Consider the following 13,759-nt stretch of genomic DNA (forward strand, 5'->3'; position numbering starts at 1 on the left):
GACCCGTGTAATGGGTACCATGCAATATGACTTCAAAGGGTCTTCATTTGCTCACCGAACCTCTCCAATCCTATCACTGCTGCGTTTATGCCCCTGTACACACGCTTGATTCTCTTTTGGAGACATAGCAATCCATAGGTTTTAAGATACTTACTAGTCAGGTACATTCTTAGGCGTTTAATATGGGGTGTTGAGTCCATTTCGTTGAGCAAGGAGTAGCTCTTGTCTATTCCATATTTGGCTTAAGGAACTTTATCTGTGCTCATTTCAATCTCTGGTTTTATGCAGCACCCCAACTCACCTTTCCCCTTAAGCAAGCATAAGTTGGTTTTTTAAATTTGAGACACTGTTCTGTTTTGGAATTCAGTTCCTGTGTAGCCAAGTTTACATTCCGTGTATTAGTGATATCTTATGATGTTTCTTTTTCTGTGTGACTTATTTCAGTTAGAATCATCATACCTGAATCCACTCATTGTGCTGCTAAAGGCCTGATGACACAGATTTCATTGCTGAGTGATATTGCTTTGTAAGTAAATACCACAACTTCTTTATCCATTTTTCACTTTCTCCGATGTTGAACTTCTAGTGTAAACGAGGTTCTTGTAAACAGAGCCGTTCCAAACTTTGGGGTGGCTGTGTCTTTTTGATTTTAATTTCCCTAAGCTATAGGACCATAAGTGGAAGTGCCCTAGTTTCTGTTGCTTTGTTTTTTAGATGTTTCAGGAAACACCATACACTTCTCCCGAGTGGTTGTTGGCAATTTACATCCCGCCCATCAGCATAACAAGGCTCCCAGTTCTCCATGGCCTGTCTTGCCTTTCTGGATTTTACACTTTTTTCAGATGGCCCTTTTGACCGCGGGGAAGTGAGACTTCATTGTAGTGCAGATTTCCTTTGCAAGCTTGCTTGGTTGGCCAAAAAGGGCGTATGCGTTTTTTCCTGAATATATTCAGGAAAAAACGCATATGCCCTTTTTGGCCAAGTGCATCATTGTGTACGTTCTGCCTCTTTTCCTATGCTTTCAATGCAATTCAAGTCTACCTCCTGAAATCGGTTTCCTGCAATTCTGCCCCGCTTTCAAGTCCTCTTGGCAGCCTTACTTCAGTCTATTTTTGGACGATAGCTGTCAGTTATAAGTCTGCAGGTTTGTGAATTACAGTGCCCCTGAGCTCCTTTCTTCAACTCGCTTTCTTGTGACCTTGCCGCAACACCGCAGGATGGCTTCAGGCCCTAATCTGGTTCTGGCACGGCACGCTGAGCCTTTGGTTAATTCCTCTTCCTGGTGGGAAATGAGAGTTAAATTTGCCCGTCCAGACACCTCCAGCTAGTCTCTCATTGGTTCTCGCTATTCCTGTTCATCTTCCGCAGAAATTGCAAACTGGGCCAAACAGGAGGTTAAAGGGACTGACTCTCCAAGTCGGGAGAGTGTTAGTAAAGCGTCTGGAATGTTGCACCCGAGTACCAGGGGAGGAAAACTGAGACATATTTGAACACGTCTCGCGATCACATGGTTGATCATACTCTAGGTTCCACATGCATGTTTTAGCTGAGGAAGAATACCTTAAACCTGTGTATTTGAAACCCGTGGAATTGGTACCATGCAATATGACTTCAAAGGGTCTTCATTTGCTCACCGAACATCTCCAATCCTATCACTGCTGCGTTTATGCCCCTGTACACATGCTTGATTCTCTTTCGGAGACATAGCAATCCATAGGTTTTAAGATACTTACTAGTCAGGTACATTCTTAGGCGTTTAATATGCGGTGTTGAGTCCATTTCGTTGAGCAAGGAGTAGCTCTTGTCTATTCCATATTTGGCTTAAGGAACTTTATCTGTGCTCATTTCAATCTCTGGTTTTATGCAGCACCCCAACTCACCTTTCCCCTTAAGCAAGCATAAGTTGGTTTTCTAAATTTGAGACCCTGTTCTGTTCTGTAATTCAGTTCCTGTGTAGCCAAGTTTACATTCCATGTATTAGTGATATCTTATGATGTTTCTTTTTCTGTGTGACTTATTTCAGTTAGAATCATCGTACCTGAATCCACTCATTATGCTGCTAAGGGCCTGATGACATAGATTTCATTGCTGAGTGATACTGCATTGTACGTAAGTACCACAAGTTCTTTATCTATTTTTCACTTTCTGTGATATTGAACTTGTATGGTAAACGAAGTTCTTATAAACGGAGGCGTCCCAAACTTTGGGGTGGCTGTGTCTTTTTGATTTTAATTTCCCTAAGCTATAGGACCATAAGTGGAAGTGCCCTAGGCTCTGTTGCTTTGTTTTTTAGATGTTTCAGGAAACACCATACACTTCTCCTTAGTGTCTGTTGGTAATTTACATCCCGCCCATCAGCATAACAAGGCTCCCAGTTCTCCATGGCCTGTCCTGCCTTTCTGGATTTTACACTTTTTTCAGATAGCCCTTTTGACCGGGGGGAAGTGAGACTTCATTGTAGTGCAGATTTCCTTTGCAAGCTTGCTTGGTTGGCCAAAAAGGGCGTATGCGTTTTTTCCTGAATATATTCAGGAAAAAACGCATACGCCCTTTTTGGCCAAGTGCATCATTGTGGACGTTCTGCCTCTTTTCCTGTGCTTTCAATGCAATTCCAGTCTACCTCCTGAAATCGGTTTCCTGCAATTCTGCCCCGCTTTCAAGTCCTCTTGGCAGCCTTACTTCAGTCTATTTTTGGACGATAGCTGTCATTTATAACTCTGCAGGTTTGTGAATTACAGTGCCCCTGAGCTCCTTTCTTCAACTCGCTTTCTTTTGAGCTGGCCGCAACACCGCAGGATGGCTTCAGGCCCTAATCTGGTTCCGGTATGGCACGCTGAGCCTTTGGTTATTTCCTCTTCCTGTTGGGAAATGAGAGTTAAATTTGCCCGTCCAGACACCTCCAGCTAGCCTCTCATTGGTTCTCGCTATTCCTGTTCATCTTCCGCAGAAATTGCAAACTGTTCCAAACAGGAGGTTAAAGGCGCTGACTCTCCAAGTGGGGAGAGTGTTAGTAAAGCGTCTGGAATGTTGCACCCGAGTACCAGGGTACGAAAACTGAGACATATTTGAACACGTCTCCCTATCACATGGTTGATCATACTCTAGGTTCCACATGCATGTTTTAGCTGAAGGAACAATACCTTACACCTGGGTAGTTGAAACCCGTGGAATGGGTACCATGCAATATGACTTCAAAGGGTCTTCATTTGCTCACGAAACTCTGCAATCCTATCACTGCTGCATTTATGCCCCTGTACACATGCTTGATTCTCTTTCGGAGACATAGCAATCCATAGGTTTTAAGATACTTACTAGTCAGGTACATTCTTAGGCGTTTAATATGCGGTGTTGAGTCCATTTCGTTGAGCAAGGAGTAGCTCTTGTCTATTCCATATTTGGCTTAAGGAACTTTATCTGTGCTCATTTCAATCTCTGGTTTTATGCAGCACCCCAACTCACCTTTCCCCTTAAGCAAGCATAAGTTGGTTTTCTAAATTTGAGACCCTGTTCTGTTCTGTAATTCAGTTCCTGTGTAGCCAAGTTTACATTCCATGTATTACTGATATCTTATGATGTTTCTTTTTCTGTGTGACTTATTTCAGTTAGAATCATCATACCTGAATCCACTCATTGTGCTGCTAAGGGCCTGATGACACAGATTTCATTGCTGAGTGATATTGCTTTGTAAGTAAATACCACAACTTCTTTATCCATTTTTCACTTTCTGCGATGTTGAACTTGTACTGTAAACGAGGTTCTTGTAAACAGAGCCATTCCAAACTTTGGGGTGGCTGTGTCTTTTTGATTTTAATTTCCCTAAGCTATAGGACCATAAGTGGCAGTGCCCTAGGCTCTGTTGCTTTGTTTTTTAGATGTTTAAGGAAACACCATACACTTCTCCCGAGTGTCTGTTGGCAATTTTCATCCCGCCCATCAGTATAACAAGGCTCCCAGTTCTCCATGGCCTGTCCTGCCTTTCTGGATTTTACACTTTTTTCAGATGGCCCTTTTGACCGGGGGGAAGTGAGACTTCATTGTAGTGCAGATTTCCTTTGCAAGCTTGCTTGGTTGGCCAAAAAGGGCGTATGCGTTTTTTTCCTGAATATATTCAGGAAAAAACGCATACGCCCTTTTTGGCCAAGTGCATCATTGTGGACGTTCTGCCTCTTTTCCTATGCTTTCAATGCAATTCCAGTCTACCTCCTGAAATCGGTTTCCTGCAATTCTGCCCCGCTTTCAAGTCCTCTTGGCAGCCTTACTTCAGTCTATTTTTGGACGATAGCTGTCATTTATAACTCTGCAGGTTTGTGAATTACAGTGCCCCTGAGCTCCTTTCTTCAACTCGCTTTCTTTTGAGCTGGCCACAACACCGCAGGATGGCTTCAGGCCCTAACCTGGTTCCGGCAAGGCACGCTGAGCCTTTGGTTAATTCCTCTTCCTGGTGGGAAATGAGAGTTAAATTTGCCCGTCCAGACACCTCCAGCTAGCCTCTCATTGGTTCTCGCTATTCCTGTTCATCTTCCGCAGAAATTGCAAACTGGGCCAAACAGGAGGTTAAAGGGACTGACTCTCCAAGTCGGGAGAGTGTTAGTAAAGCGTCTGGAATGTTGCACCCGAGTACCAGGGTACGAAAACTGGGACATATTTGAACACGTCTCCCGATCTCATGGTTGATCATACTCTAGGTTCCACATGCATGTTTTAGCTGAAGGAAAAATACCTTAAACCTGGGTAGTTGAAACCCGTGGAATGGGTACCATGCAATATGACTTCAAAGGGTCTTCATTTGCTCACCGAACCTCTCCAGTCCTATCACTGCTGCGTTTATGCCCCTGTACACATGCTTGATTCTCTTTTGGAGACATAGCAATCCATAGGTTTTAAGATACTTACTAGTCAGGTACATTCTTAGGCGTTTAATATGGGGTGTTGAGTCCATTTCGTTGAGCAAGGAGTAGCTCTTGTCTATTCCATATTTGGCTTAAGGAACTTTATCTGTGCTCATTTCAATCTCTGGTTTTATGCAGCACCCCAACTCATCTTTACCCTTAAGCAAGCATAAGTTGGTTTTCTAAATTTGAGAACCTGTTCTGTTCTGTCATTCAGTTCCTGTGTAGCCAACTTTACATTCCGTGTATTAGTGATATCTTATGATGTTTCTTTTTCTGTGTGACTTATTTCAGTTAGAATCATCATACCTGAATCCACTCATTGTGCTGCTAAGGGCCTGATGACACAGATTTCATTGCTGAGTGATATTGCTTTGTAAGTAAATACCACAACTTCTTTATCCATTTTTCACTTTCTGCGATGTTGAACTTGTACTGTAAACGAGGTTCTTGTAAACAGAGCCGATCCAAACTTTGGGGTGGCTGTGTCTTTTTGATTTTAATTTCCCTAAGCTATAGGACCATAAGTGGAAGTGCCCTAGGTTCTGTCGCTTTGTTTTTTAGATGTTTCAGGAAACACCATACACTTCTCCCGAGTGGTTGTTGGCAATTTACATCCCGCCCATCAGCATAACAAGGCTCCCAGTTCTCCATGGCCTGTCCTGCCTTTCTGGATTTTACACTTTTTTCAGATGGCCCTTTTGACCGGGGGGAAGTGAGACTTCATTGTAGTGCAGATTTCCTTTGCAAGCTTGCTTGGTTGGCCAAAAAGGGCGTATGCGTTTTTTCCTGAATATATTCAGGAAAAAACGCATACGCCCTTTTTGGCCAAGTGCATCATTGTGGACGTTCTGCCTCTTTTCCTATGCTTTCAATGCAATTCCAGTCTACCTCCTGAAATCGGTTTCCTGCAATTCTGCCCTGCTTTCAAGTCCTCTTGGCAGCCTTACTTCAGTATATTTTTGGACGATAGCTGTCATTTATAACTCTGCAGGTTTGTGAATTACAGTGCCCCTGAGCTCCTTTCTTCAACTCGCTTTCTTTTGAGCTGGCCGCAACACCGCAGGATGGCTTCAGGCCCTAATCTGATTCTGGTATGGAACGCTGAGCCTTTGGTTATTTCCTCTTCCTGGTGGGAAATGAGAGTTAAATTTGCCCGTCCAGACACCTCCAGCTAGTCTCTCATTGGTTCTCACTATTCCTGTTCATCTTCCGCAGAAATTGCAAACTGGGCCAAACAGGAGGTCAAAGGGACTGACTCTCCAAGTCGGGAGAGTGTTAGTAAAGCGTCTGGAATGTTGCACCCAAGTACCAGGGTACGAAAACTGAGACATATTTGAACACGTCTCCCGATCACATGGTTGATCATACTCTAGGTTCCACATGCATGTTTTAGCTGAAGGAAGAATACCTTAAACCTGGGTAGTTGAAACCCGTGTAATGGGTACCATGCAATATGACTTCAAAGGGTCTTCATTTGCTCACCGAACCTCTCCAATCCTATCACTGCTGCGTTCATGCCCCTGTACACATGCTTGATTCTCTTTCGGAGACATAGCAATCTATAGGTTTTAAGATACTTACTAGTCAGGTACATTCTTAGGCGTTTAATATGCGGTGTTGAGTCCATTTCGTTGAGCAAGGAGTAGCTCTTGTCTATTCCATATTTGGCTTAAGGAACTTTATCTGTGCTCATTTCAATCTCTGGTTTTATGCAGCACCCCAACTCACCTTTACCCTTAAGCAAGCATAAGTTGGTTTTCTAAATTTGAGAACCTGTTCTGTTCTGTCATTCAGTTCCTGTGTAGCCAAGTTTACAATCCGTGTATTACTGATATCTTATGATGTTTCTTTTTCTGTGTGACTTATTTCAGTTAGAATCATCATACCTGAATCCACTCATTGTGCTGCTAAGGGCCTGATGACACAGATTTCATTGCTGAGTGATATTGCTTTGTAAGTAAATACCACAACTTCTTTATCCATTTTTCACTTTCTGCGATGTTGAACTTGTACTGTAAACGAGGTTCCTGTAAACAGAGCCGTTCCAAACTTTGGGGTGGCTGTGTCTTTTTGATTTTAATTTCCCTAAGCTATAGGACCATAAGTGGCAGTGCCCTAGGCTCTGTTGCTTTGTTTTTTAGATGTTTAAGGAAACACCATACACTTCTCCCGAGTGTCTGTTGGCAATTTACATCCCGCCCATCAGCATAACAAGGCTCCCAGTTCTCCATGGCCTGTCCTGCCTTTCTGGATTTTACACTTTTTTCAGATGGCCCTTTTGACCAGGGGGAAGTGAGACTTCATTGTAGTGCAGATTTCCTTTGCAAGCTTGCTTGGTTGGCCAAAAAGGGCGTATGCGTTTTTTCCTGAATATATTCAGGAAAAAACGCATACGCCCTTTTTGGCCAAGTGCATCATTGTGGACGTTCTGCCTCTTTTCCTATGCTTTCAATGCAATTCCAGTCTACCTCCTGAAATCGGTTTCCTGCAATTCTGCCCCGCTTTCAAGTCCTCTTGGCAGCCTTACTTCAGTCTATTTTTGGACGATAGCTGTCATTTATAACTCTGCAGGTTTGTGAATTACAGTGCCCCTGAGCTCCTTTCTTCAACTCGCTTTCTTTTGAGCTGGCCGCAACACCGCAGGATGGCTTCAGGCCCTAATCTGGTTCCGGTACAGCACGCTGAGCCTTTGGTTAATTCCTCTTCCTGGTGGGAAATGAGAGTTACATTTGCCCGTCCAGACACCTCCAGCTAGTCTCTCATTGGTTCTCGCTATTCCTGTTCATCTTCCACAGAAATTGCAAACTGGGCCAAACAAGAAGTTAAAGGGACTGACTCTCCAAGTGGGGAGAGTGTTAGTAAAGCATCTGGAATGTTGCACCCGAGTACCATGGGAGGAAAACTGAGACATATTTGAACACGTCTCTCTTTCACATGGTTGATCATACTTGGGTTCCACATGCATGTTTTAGCTGAAGGAAGAATACCTTAAACCTGTGTATTTGAAACCCGTGGAATGGGTACCATGCAATATGACTTCAAAGGGTCTTCATTTGCTCACCGAACCTCTCCAATCCTATCACTGCTGCGTTTATGCCCCTGTACACATGCTTGATTCTCTTTTGGAGACATAGCAATCCATAGGTTTTAAGATACTTACTAGTCAGGTACATTCTTTGGTGTTTAATATGGGGTGTTGAGTCCATTTCGTTGAGCAAGGAGTAGCTCTTGTCTATTCCATATTTGGCTTAAGGAACTTTATCTGTGCTCATTTCAATCTCTGGGTTTATGCAGCACCCCAACTCACCTTTACCCTTAAGCAAGCATAAGTTGGTTTTCTAAATTTGAGACCCTGTTCTGTTCTGTCATTCAGTTCCTGTGTAGCCAAGTTTACAATCCGTGTATTACTGATATCTTATGATGTTTCTTTTTCTGTGTGACTTATTTCAGTTAGAATCATCATACCTGAATCCACTCATTGTGCTGCTAAGGGCCTGATGACACAGATTTCATTGCTGAGTGATATTGCTTTGTAAGTAAATACCACAACTTCTTTATCCATTTTTCACTTTCTGCGATGTTGAACTTGTACTGTAAACGAGGTTCCTGTAAACAGAGCCGTTCCAAGCTTTGGGGTGGCTGTGTGTTTTTGATTTTAATTTCCCTAAGCTATAGGACCATAAGTGGCAGTGCCCTAGGCTCTGTTGCTTTGTTTTTTAGATGTTTAAGGAAACACCATACACTTCTCCGGAGTGTCTGTTGGCAATTTACATCCCGCCCATCAGCATAACAAGGCTCCCAGTTCTCCATGGCCTGTCCTGCCTTTCTGGATTTTACACTTTTTTCAGATGGCCCTTTTGACCGGGGGGAAGTGAGACTTCATTGTAGTGCAGATTTCCTTTGCAAGCTTGCTTGGTTGGCCAAAAAGGGCGTATGCGTTTTTTCCTGAATATATTCAGGAAAAAACGCATACGCCCTTTTTGGCCAAGTGCATCATTGTGGACGTTCTGCCTCTTTTCCTATGCTTTCAATGCAATTCCAGTCTACCTCCTGAAATCGGTTTCCTGCAATTCTGCCCCGCTTTCCAGTCCTCTTGGCAGCCTTACTTCAGTCTATTTTTGGACGATAGCTGTCATTTATAAGTCTGCAGGTTTGTGAATTACAGTGCCCCTGAGCTCCTTTCTTCAACTCGCTTTCTTTTGAGCTGGCCGCAACACCGCAGGATGGCTTCAGGCCCTAATCTGGTTCCGGTACGGCACGCTGAGCCTTTGGTTAATTCCTCTTCCTGGTGGGAAATGAGAGTTAAATTTGCCCGTCCAGACACCTCCAGCTAGTCTCTCATTGGTTCTCGCTATTCCTGTTCATCTTCCGCAGAAATTGCAAACTGGGCCAAACAGGAGGTTAAAGGGACTGACTCTCCAAGTTGGGAGAGTGTTAGTAAAGCGTCTGGAATGTTGCACCCGAGTACCAGGGTACGAAAACTGGGACATATTTGAACACGTCTCCCGATCACATGGTTGATCATACTCTAGGTTCCACATGCATGTTTTAGCTGAAGGAAGAATACCTTAAACCTGGGTAGTTGAAACCCGTGGAATGGGTACCATGCAATATGACTTCAAAGGGTCTTCATTTGCTCACCGAACCTCTCCAATCCTATCACTGCTGCGTTTATGCCCCTGTACACATGCTTGATTCTCTTTCGGAGACATAGCAATCCATAGGTTTTAAGATACTTACTAGTCAGGTACATTCTTAGGCGTTTAATATGCGGTGTTGAGTCCATTTCGTTGAGCAAGGAGTAGCTCTTGTCTATTCCATATTTGGCTTAAGGAACTTTATCTGTGCTCATTTCAATCTCTGGTTTTATGCAGCACCCCAACTCACCTTTCCCCTTAAGCAAGCATAAGTTGGTTTTCTAAATTTGAGACCCTGTTCTGTTCTGTAATTCAGTTCCTGTGTAGCCAAGTTTACATTCCGTGTATTACTGATATCTTATGATGTGTCTTTTTCTGTGTGACTTATTTCAGTTAGAATCATCATACCTGAATCCACTCATTGTGCTCCTAAGGGCCTGATGACATAGATTTCATTGCTGAGTGATATTGCTTTGTAAGTAAATACCACAACTTATTTATCCATTTTTCACTTTCTGCGATGTTGAACTTGTACTGTAAACGAGGTTCTTGTAAACAGAGGCGTCCCAAACTTTGGGGTGGCTGTGTCTTTTTGATTTTAATTTCCCTAAGCTATAGGACCATAAGTGGCAGTGCCCTAGGCTCTCTTGCTTTGTTTTTTAGATGTTTAAGGAAACACCATACACTTCTCCGGAGTGTCTGTTGGCAATTTACATCCCGCCCATCAGCATAACAAGGCTCCCAGTTGTCCATGGCCTGTCCTGCCTTTCTGGATTTTACACTTTTTTCAGATGGCCCTTTTGACCGGGGGGAAGTGAGACTTCATTGTAGTGCAGATTTCCTTTGCAAGCTTGCTTGGTTGGCCAAAAAGGGCGTATGCGTTTTTTCCTGAATATATTCAGGAAAAAACGCATACGCCCTTTTTGGCCAAGTGCATCATTGTGGACGTTCTGCCTCTTTTCCTATGCTTTCAATGCAATTCCAGTCTACCTCCTGAAATCGGTTTCCTGCAATTCTGCCCCGCTTTCAAGTCCTCTTGGCAGCCTTACTTCAGTCTATTTTTGGACGATAGCTGTCATTTATAAGTCTGCAGGTTTGTGAATTACAGTGCCCCTGAGCTCCTTTCTTCAACTCGCTTTCTTTTGAGCTGGCCGCAACACCGCAGGATGGCTTCAGGCCCTAATCTGGTTCCGGTACGGCACGCTGAGCCTTTGGTTAATTCCTCTTCCTGGTGGGAAATGAGAGTTAAATTTGCCCGTCCAGACACCTCCAGCTAGTCTCTCATTGGTTCTCGCTATTCCTGTTCATCTTCCGCAGAAATTGCAAACTGGGCCAAACAGGAGGTTAAAGGGACTGACTCTCCAAGTCGGGAGAGTGTTAGTAAAGCGTCTGGAATGTTGCACCCGAGTACCAGGGTACGAAAACTGGGACATATTTGAACACGTCTCCCGATCACATGGTTGATCATACTCTAGGTTCCACATGCATGTTTTAGCTGAAGGAAGAATACCTTAAACCTGGGTAGTTGAAACCCGTGGAATGGGTACCATGCAATATGACTTCAAAGGGTCTTCATTTGCTCACCGAACCTCTCCAATCCTATCACTGCTGCGTTTATGCCCCTGTACACATGCTTGATTCTCTTTCGGAGACATAGCAATCCATAGGTTTTAAGATACTTACTAGTCAGGTACATTCTTAGGCGTTTAATATGCGGTGTTGAGTCCATTTCGTTGAGCAAGGAGTAGCTCTTGTCTATTCCATATTTGGCTTAAGGAACTTTATCTGTGCTCATTTCAATCTCTGGTTTTATGCAGCACCCCAACTCACCTTTCCCCTTAAGCAAGCATAAGTTGGTTTTCTAAATTTGAGACCCTGTTCTGTTCTGTAATTCAGTTCCTGTGTAGCCAAGTTTACATTCCGTGTATTACTGATATCTTATGATGTGTCTTTTTCTGTGTGACTTATTTCAGTTAGAATCATCATACCTGAATTCACTCATTGTGCTCCTAAGGGCCTGATGACATAGATTTCATTGCTGAGTGATATTGCTTTGTAAGTAAATACCACAACTTCTTTATCCATTTTTCACTTTCTGCGATGTTGAACTTGTACTGTAAACGAGGTTCTTGTAAACAGAGGCGTCCCAAACTTTGGGGTGGCTGTGTCTTTTTGATTTTAATTTCCCTAAGCTATAGGACCATAAGTGGCAGTGCCCTAGGCTCTGTTGCTTTGTTTTTTAGATGTTTCAGGAAACACCATACACTTCTCCTGAGTGTCTGTTGGTAATTTACATCCCGCCCATCAGCATAACAAGGCTCCCAGTTCTCCATGGCCTGTCCTGCCTTTCTGGATTTTACACTTTTTTCAGATGGCCCTTTTGACCGGGGGGAAGTGAGACTTCATTGTAGTGCAGATTTCCTTTGCAAGCTTGCTTGGTTGGCCAAAAACTGCGTATGCGTTTTTTCCTGAATATATTCAGGAAAAAACGCATACGCCCTTTTTGGCCAAGTGCATCATTGTGGACGTTCTGCCTCTTTTCCTATGCTTTCAATGCAATTCCAGTCTACCTTCTGAAATCGGTTTCCTGCAATTCTGCCCCGCTTTCAAGTCCTCTTGGCAGCCTTACTTCAGTCTATTTTTGGACGATAGCTGTCATTTATAACTCTGCAGGTTTGTGAATTACAGTGCCCCTGAGCTCCTTTCTTCAACTCGCTTTCTTTTGAGCTGGCCGCAACACCGCAGGATGGCTTCAGGCCCTAATCTGGTTCCGGAACGGCACGCTGAGCCTTTGGTTAATTCCTCTTCCTGGTGGGAAATGAGAGTTAAATTTGCCCGTCCAGACACCTCCAGCTAGCCTCTCATTGGTTCTCGCTATTCCTGTTCATCTTCCGCAGAAATTGCAAACTGGGCCAAACAGGAGGTTAAAGCGACTGACTCTCCAAGTCGGGAGAGTGTTAGTAAAGCGTCTGGAATGTTGCACCCGAGTACCAGGGTACGAAAACTGGGACATATTTGAACACGTCTCCCGATCACATGGTTGATCATACTCTAGGTTCCACATGCATGTTTTAGCTGAAGGAAGAATACCTTAAACCTGGGTAGTTGAAACCCGTGGAATGGGTACCATGCAATATGACTTCAAAGGGTCTTCATTTGCTCACCGAACCTCTCCAATCCTATCACTGCTGCGTTTATGCCCCTGTACACATGCTTGATTCTCTTTCGGAGACATAGCAATCCATAGGTTTTAAGATACTTACTAGTCAGGTACATTCTTAGGCGTTTAATATGGGGTGTTGAGTCCATTTCGTTGAGCAAGGAGTAGCTCTTGTCTATTCCATATTTGGCTTAAGGAATTTTATCTGTGCTCATTTCAATCTCTGGTTTTATGCAGCACCCCAACTCACCTTTCCCCTTAAGCAAGCATAAGTTGGTTTTCTAAATTTGAGACCCTGTTCTGTTCTGTAATTCAGTTCCTGTGTAGCCAAGTTTACATTCCGTGTATTACTGATATCTTATGATGTTTCTTTTTCTGTGTGACTTATTTCAGTTAGAATCATCATACCTGAATCCACTCATTGTGCTGCTAAGGGCCTGATGACACAGATTTCATTGCTGAGTGATATTGCTTTGTAAGTAAATACCACAACTTCTTTATCCATTTTTCACTTTCTGTGATGTTGAACTTGTACTGTAAACGAGGTTCTTGTAAACAGAGCCGATCCAAACTTTGGGGTGGCTGTGTCTTTTTGATTTTAATTTCCCTAAGCTATAGGACCATAAGTGGAAGTGCCCTAGGCTCTGTTGCTTTGTTTTTTAGATGTTTCAGGAAACACCATAGACTTCTCCCGAGTGTCTGTTGGCAATTTACATCCCGCCCATCAGCATAACAAGGCTCCCAGTTCTCCATGGCCTGTCCTGCCTTTCTGGATTTTATACTTTTTTCAGATGGCCCTTTTGACCGGGGGGAAGTGAGACTTCATTGTAGTGCAGATTTCCTTTGCAAGCTTGCTTGGTTGGCCAAAAAGGGCGTATGCGTTTTTTCCTGAATATATTCAGGAAAAAACGCATACGCCCTTTTTGGCCAAGTGCATCATTGTGGACGTTCTGCCTCTTTTCCTATGCTTTCAATGCAATTCCAGTCTACCTCCTGAAATCGGTTTCCTGCAATTCTGCCCCGCTTTCAAGTCCTCTTGGCAGCCTTACTTCAGTCTATTTTTGGACGAT

General features: G+C 43.5%; 1 long non-coding RNA gene across 25 annotated transcripts in view; it reads left to right on the forward strand.

Annotated features, from left to right (window-relative positions):
* LOC307181352 overlaps positions 1-13,759 on the forward strand; it is a 1,649,813-nt gene that overhangs the window by 317,401 nt on the left and 1,318,653 nt on the right. Inside the window, exons 5-6 of one of the 25 annotated variants that reach the window (XR_013826519.1) lie at positions 9,927-10,004; positions 11,503-11,517. The exons of 23 other annotated variants lie outside the window; for them this stretch is intronic. This is a non-coding gene — a long non-coding RNA (uncharacterized lncRNA). Of the gene's footprint in view, positions 1-448; positions 468-9,926; positions 10,005-11,502; positions 11,518-13,759 lie in introns of those variants that run through there. One more of the 25 variants, XR_013826520.1, reaches the window with a different exon arrangement.

The sequence above is a fragment of the Stenella coeruleoalba genome (genome assembly GCF_951394435.1).
Source record: "Stenella coeruleoalba genome assembly, contig: scaffold_48, whole genome shotgun sequence".
Lineage (NCBI taxonomy): Eukaryota > Metazoa > Chordata > Mammalia > Artiodactyla > Delphinidae > Stenella > Stenella coeruleoalba.